At 34.8% G+C, this 8,060-nt stretch overlaps 1 pseudogene; it reads left to right on the forward strand.

Moving 5' to 3' along the window:
• On the forward strand, positions 544-7,826 carry LOC109836924 (annotated as a pseudogene).

An 8,060-nucleotide genomic window follows, 5' to 3' on the forward strand; every position in this document is an offset into this window, starting at 1 on the left:
GAGAGGATTATTAAATAATGTTTAAAATATATATAATATTTTTAAAAATACTATATAATTTATATAATTTTGTATTCAAAAAATCCCAAAATATTGATGAAACAAACAAATATTACAAATTATAGTATTCCAAATCCAAAATATTGAATGAAACAAACATAATTATTACAAATTTGTGTATTCCCAAATCCCAAAATATTGATGAAACAAACAAAATGATTTAGAATTCCAAAACCCACAAAAAAATTTATGGATTTCAAATTCTATGGTGAAATCCATATCCATAAATTTTGGGATTTGAAACAAACACCCCCCTAAAAGATTCTTATGCTTTTCATAGATCCGTACTCTCTCTCTCTCACTATAAATCCTCGAGAAAATAATTTTGGATCCTTGTGAGATTGAAAATTGACCGATCTCAATCCTGAGCCATGGGGTAGTGCTACGACAAGAACAACCCCGTCTGCGAAGATGACGCCAGTGATTGCCACGTCATCCAGATTCTTCCCTCCTCCGCCTCCAAGAGCGCCACCACCACCTCACAGATGCTCTAGCCCTCCTCCCGCCAGCATCTCTCTGTCTCAGACGAGATCAACGCCGAGGAGGTTCTTCAAGCGTCCACTCCCGCCGCCGTTGCCGGCGAAGCACATAAAGGCGTCTTTGGCGAAGAGGCAGGGGCCGACGAAGCCGAAGGAGGAGTGAGGGATGGATCCTTGCAGTGTAACCTATGTTATGATTTTCCATCGTTTGTATCCCTGGCTTCCAATTGTGATGTTATTCTTCTTCTGTGAAAAATATCTGCATGTGTTGATGATTGACAAATTCGTGCAATACGGGCATTGATTTTTCTTAGATAACTGCTTGTTATAATGGTTTTGTTAAACCTGGAATAGTTGGTTCAAGATATTAACTCTAGTTTCATTCATGTTTGTATTATTTTTAATATGCCTTGTGTAATTGATTGTTAATGCTATATTCTTTAATAGCCCAGAGAAGGTTGCAGCAAGTATTTTCTCCACCAACATACAAGTTGAGGGTTGTCCTAAGGGTGGATTAGTATGTCATGTGTAATTGATTGTTTGCATATTAAACTAAATTAATACTGGACTGATATTAGCATATTTGAACTGTTTGCCAATGTTATCATCTACACTCTGGAAACATATATTTGTCCATCTTAATCAATGGTGTAAGTTATCCTTTTACAGTAAATAATTTAAATTAGGAGCTCCATATTGCCTTCTTGTCTCATTAAATTCATATTGCTTTTCATGTTGAGACAAAATGCAGTATGTTCCTTCTTACTAATATATCATTCGATTTTGTATGTATAAAAAAGATAAGATCTTATTTGTTGTGCATTTGTTTATTAAATTTATGATTCCAATCTGCCTATGGAATTTTGCTCATAAAATCATTTTCTACAATCTGTAGGCTTACGGAATGATATCAAGTCCTGATGGGAAAATTGTGAAACCTAAAATTACTACTTCAATAAAGAACTTTTACTACGTAAGTTCAGACATTTTCAGAATTCTTGTAACACAGTCACATTACAGTCATGTATTATTCATAAGATTACAAAAAGATTCAGAATTAACCAAACTTCATTGGAGTGAAAGATGCTATAAATAATTGTTAATCAATTGTGTACCAATATTTATCTTTGTTTGCAGGAAAGATTGGAGAATGTTACCTGCACCATTATCATGGTCCACGTGCCAGCATACATTGCTATGATGAACTAGGCATCCAGGTCCCATGCATTTCCCTCTCATACAAATACCTAACCGTTTTATTTAATAGCCTACATGTGTATTATCTTGAGCGAGATCATTGTGTTTGTTCCATTGGTAGACTTATAATTTAGAACATAATTATGATACTTTGCTTCTTGCATTGCTTTCAGAGGTCCTACCATCCCAACTTCAAGCATTTCAACCTCCGAAATATAGAGCATTTGAAGACTCGAGTTTTGGCAACTTTTTTTCCAAGACCTTATGCTAGCAAATGCTCTATATTTTATCTCTATTTACAATTTTTTGTATGTGAATCATCTAAAAGTCTCTAATATATTGTATTGAACTGTATTACATGTATAATTAGAGGTAGAAAAATGCATTTCAATTTCATGTTGTATATGAAAGTAATATTAAAAGTTAGAAGAATGCTCCAAAATTTGTTGAAGTTCTAAGATGGTTATACTATTCTGCATAGTGATGTTCACTTACCAGCAAAAATCCAATAGAAATATTCATTTCGGTCAAGCTACAATCTTCATGCTGCATGTTTATACCTTAATCATGATAGTGAAGCACATCTTATACGTAAAGTTAGAATAAATTGGCAAGAAAGAAGTTTGTAAATGGACAAGTTTCATTATGTTGGAATCAACAATTGTTTCAAGGGTTTTGTTTGATTTATGGTGAGGCAATGATTTTGTTCATTAAGCTAACTGATGTTTTTCCATTCAAGAAATGTAACCTGTTGTCTATGTTGTTTCCAAATCTTTCAGCCATTTTGCATGCTATAACCTCTCTGAAGAGTGTTAATTCCTTTACCATCTTCTTTTCTTAGCATTACTATTATAAGGTATTGAATTTTTCTTTATGGTTAGTTAAACCTTCTTTTTGCAACAAGTTTTTCTTTCCATGTAGATCTTTTGACAAAGGACTATAACTTCAATCACAAATTTACTTTGATAACATTAAGTAATGTCGAAATGGTAAGAGAAAGTTTTGTCACTTTTTTGTTAACATGGTTAATTTATTTTGATGATTGATCATTGTATACAATAGTTACTTCAATATTTTATACTTCAGTATTGTTCAATATTTTAATTATTTTTCATGCTCAAGAAAATAGAAAATGTAGGTTCAAATAATGGTCGTATTTTGCATTATTTTTCTAGCAATGGTTAAAGCAATAGCAATGGGCCTACCAGAAAATGGTTAATAAATTCATTGAACCGGATAAAGAACAACAAATAATTGTTCTGAGATCTTTTTTAGATGGAGATATTTGTCATGTATCTGGGAAAAATAGGAATAAAATATTGATGGCACATTAGATGGAGATATTTGTTATATATCTGTTTGTTGAAGCTTTTGTAACTTATGATGATTTACCATCAGAGAGAAATTCGCCTTAACAAACTGATTACTTGGCAGTACTTTGGATACTATATAAAATTTGTAGGTAACATACTAATATATTCTATTGGATTTAACTCTGAAGTATTGGTAATGAGTCTAAGGGGAAACAAAAGAAAAGAAAAGAAACACTAGAACATTTAATCATGTGTCAATTTCACTATATACAAGAAATCCGTAGCATTTTTATGTTTATTGTTGTAATTCGATTTTCATGTTTATCTGATATGCTTTGCATATTTTAGAGGATAGCCATTGGATACTTTTTAGCTGCAATGTTAGAGATCTGGCTCATCAGCAATATTTTGGTGGATTCTCCAATGTCATTCGTGAAGAAATACTACACCAAATGGTTAGTTATGTTAATCGTTATTTGCTTAAAATGTGTCCATTTTTGTTATTCTACAGAAAGAGTGAAGTAAAGAAGTGTTAGAACTTCCTCTTACAGTTATTTTATTTTTTATGATATTTTCTTAATAATGTTGTATTTGTTTATCTTTATGTATACATGTGATTCTTATAAGTATCGTGATCTATCAAAAGTTTAATTTGATCTGAATGAAAATACCACGCTTCCGTAGTCTGCACTATAATGGAACATTCAATATTCTGGTGAAAGGTGCAAAAACTGTGGTTCACAGACATGCAATGATGATAGCAGGAGTTAAAAGTGGCTTGGGGAGTTGAAGCTGGATTGGAGGTTGTTCAATTCCACAATGTGACTCAACGTTCAAGCCCTTGTAGGCTGTCTAAAAATCACAATAGATAGATGATCCCCATCAAGCTTTAACAACGAAAGTTACAATCAGATAACTTTCATGCCAACAAATGCAAGCTGCAGACGAAGGACTTTTCATCGAGAAGAGTTACAATTCAACGACACTTCTAACAACTGATAAAAACTCTATTCAGCGATCTTCACAATCAACGGTGAGAGTTACAATCAGACGACTTTCACACCCCATAACAGCTAACGCGAGGATTACTGAATAATGATCCTTGCAACGCTCTACAGAAGAGGTTACAAGTCAAATAGCCTCTTCTAAAACGCGGAACTCATCTTCGCGTTACAATTCTTGAAATGCAGGCGATCCTCGCATTTCCAAGCTGCAACAAGCAAAATGCGAGCGGTCCTCGCGTTTTTGACGTTCAGGCAACACCCAACTCCGCGTCTTAATTCTAAGACGTTAAGTTAGGGTCCTGAACGCCAAATTGGACGTTTGACTCATTCAAACACGAGTCGAACGGTTTCAGAACCGATTCCCCCACGATTTGAGGGATTTTCGCCCACTTAGGAGAGGATTTAGGGGTTGGTTACACCCCTTATCCTCCTATAAATAACCGCCTTACTCAATCGAGTAAAGGGGCTGAAGATTTTGGAGATCTAAACTGCACCGAGTTCAGATTGAGGGGGGAGTTCGGCTAGATTTTAAAGATCAAATCATCTACGAAATCAGTAGAGTTCTCAGCAGTTAAGAGATCGGATTCTTCAGCAACAAACAAATCTATTTGGCTTATTAACCGATTATTCGGTTCTAACAACTCTTTTCACAGAGTTCTAACTCGTTCTGAGTTCTAAAACTCACTAAGAGTTACTCATCAAATTTCCCATGAAAGTTCACTGTTCCTATGAGATAAAAACGGTTGGATCGTCAACGGAGAGCAAATTCGACGCAAACATTCGAAAGAGGCACTCCATCGCTACCGAGAAGAACACAGTTTTAAACAAAGAGGAGAATCAAATTTATTCTCCTCTCTTTTATAATCGAATTGTAATTGAAATCGAAGGAATACAAGTCAATTTTCTTTCATTATTTTTATTACAAATTTTCTACATACAGCCCCATATGCGAATTAGATGTTAAATTCTGCCAGTAGTATAAATTTAAAAACTCAATGAACTACAAGTTCTTTTTGGCATTTGTCAACTGATTTTATGGAAGTTCAGTATAAATTTAAAAACTCAATGAACTACAAGTTCTTTTTGGCATTTGTCAACTGATTTTATGGAAGTTCAAGCTAGAGTTCATTATAGATGAATGGTACAAGATACAGTCTGTAATTCACGTCCAATTACTGGTATCCTAGCTTGAATTCATGATATATGAATGACCAAAGACACATGTTGCTCATGTCCTCCTACTCGTATCCTGGCTGGAATTCATTACAGATGAATGACACAAACTACATGGTGTAATCATGTGCCAGTACTGGTTGATTGTGGTGATCCTAATTTGCATGGAAAATATATTTATAAATATATTATGGTATTATCTTTACATAATAATACTCTAATACCTGTTATTTGTGAAGGATGGTTGCCATCTTGCTTTCATCTGTATATATTGGCTTACTGCATGGTCTGTATATGCCTGACTGGGTGTTCCAGTTCCCAAGCAATAATCTAACCATATCCATCGCAAGCTCTAGGCTTGGTGAAGCTGTAAGTCATGTACTCAACTATTATTTTTCCTTTTTGCTGACTGCGTATTGACCTCTCTTACCTGTGTCTGCTTGAATTTCAAGTAAATAGTGAGGATGAAACTATGGTGCATATCAAGACTAACTTAGTTATGGCTTCCTTTCTTTAAAGGAGTTGCATATGATCTCTATCTATCGGCATACATTTCTCTAATTTATGGCAAGCTTCTACATGTATTCACATAACTATTTGGATTAGAATGTTGGGCAATTAAGAAAAAACATGTGCAACAGAAAGGAAAATGTCCATTGATGCTTGCTGCAAGCATGGAAAAATTTCTTGTGTGGAGAAGCTACTTGAAGCTGGAGCTACTGTAAGAAATACTCTTCCTCAAGTGTTATTTTAGTAGTTTTGATACTATGTTGAGATTTAAAGAGAACATAATTTTGGTTTAATATGTTGTTTCAAATCTTGATGTTTGATTCATTGCATGGTAGAATTTGTTTGCATTATGCTGCATATTACGGCCATTCGGATTGCTTAGAAGCAATTCTATCTGCTGCCATTTCAACCTCAGTTGTTGATTCTTGGTGAGTCTCAACAAGAATAATATGATTTTAGCTTATAAATTCATAAGCTTAAAGGTGGCTATTGTTGTTGAATTACAGAGGATTTTCTAGATTTGTAAATGTTATCGATAACAATGAGCCGACGCCATTGCATCTAGCGGTGAGGCAAAGGAGACAGAATGTGTTCATATTTTACTGGATAAAGGAGCTCTTGTTAGTGCACCGACTGGTGGATATGGGTAATGTGTCATTTCACCCTTTTGTTTGAATGTGAAGTTATGGTGTTTTGAACCGTGGGCATTCTACCGTTTATAACTTCATACTTATTAGGATTTAGCTGATAATTTGTCAATTGAAGATGCCCCGGGAGTAGTCCTCTTCACTTGGCTGCTCGAGGAGGGTGTTTGGATTCTGTTCGGGAGTTGCTCGCTTGGGGCGCCAATTGTCTTCAGAGATATTCATCTGGGTATGCATCAATTGCCATTGTTTTTAGAGTCATCTCCATTAATGTGCTGGAGTTATTTGTCTTTTACATCTCTTATTTTCAGAAGTTGTGATGTCAATTTTTGGATATGGTAGAATATTAATTTGGCTCTGCTGTTGATCAGTCTCAGTTTACTTCATTTTTTCTCACACATTTCTCTCTATGTATAATAGGTCTAATCTGTGGTTATGCTTTGAAATGTTAACAAGTAGTAATACGTGGTCATTGATCTGTCCATTTCGCTATGCAGAAGAATACCATATACCATTGTACTAAAACGAAATCATGGTGCATGTGCTGCTATACTGAACCCATCAACAGCAGAGCCTCAGGTTCGGTCTTCTCCACTCAAGTTCATCAACGAACTCAACAACGATGCCAAAATTCTTCTACAAAATGCTCTCATGGATGCTAACAGGGAGCGGGAGAAGAACATCTTAAAAGAGACGGCATATTCCTTGCCATCTCCCACGTACTCTGCGGATAGTGTTAATGATGACATCTCGGAGGTACTCTATTCACTTGTACTGAATTTCGTTTTTAAATTTTATTAGATGTTATAACCTCAGCGGATGCAATGCAATGGGGATAATGTTAGAGTGATTGTTGGGGATACAATTTTCTTTGAGATTGTTCGGGTCATTTTGGATTACATAATACTATACATACACACAAAAAATTTCTTAACCTCGATGAAATTGACAAAGAACCAGAAGGGGATTAAGACAGAGCATTTAATGACACGTAGCATCATATCCGTATTTGTATCCCCTTCTGGTCCTTCTGCAACAAACACATAACATTTAAATAATTAAGATTATCATGGAAAGAAAGCTCCTTGAAAATAATTTTTTGCATGAGTTTCACCTTGTTGTATAATATCTTCAATGTTCCCATATCGTGTTAAACAGAAACACTGATATCCTATTATCTATTAAGTGATCTATTACTTTGGCTCCTGATCTTTTTAATTATTATCCTGCAGATCGTTTTGGGTGGGGACAGATGCAGAAGCCATTTAAGGAAGCTGCCTTTGCTCTGAAGGTTGGGGAGATTAGCGACATCGTGGATACTAACAGTGGAGTCCTTATCATCCCGAGGATCAATTGATTGTTGTAGGTGTCTTGATCATCTAATAACTTTCTATGCTCAAGTCTTTGTGCTGAGTTTGTGATATAACCCAAATGTTCAATGGTGAATGAAGCCTTCTTATTGACCAAAAATAAAATAAAATATATAAATAACGATCTCGTGCTAGATATAGTTTGGGCACATCAACATTCAATATATACCTACTCAAATTGTAGTTAGCATCTAATCTCCTAAAGTTTCATCGATTTTCATATCAAAAATAAATTTTTCTATGAATGACTTTCTGGTCAATTGTACCTAGAATGATTTACTATGTTCTCATGCAAATTTTATTAAATGTT

The sequence above is a fragment of the Asparagus officinalis genome, chromosome 4, assembly GCF_001876935.1.
Source record: "Asparagus officinalis chromosome 4, Aspof.V1, whole genome shotgun sequence".
Lineage (NCBI taxonomy): Eukaryota > Viridiplantae > Streptophyta > Magnoliopsida > Asparagales > Asparagaceae > Asparagus > Asparagus officinalis.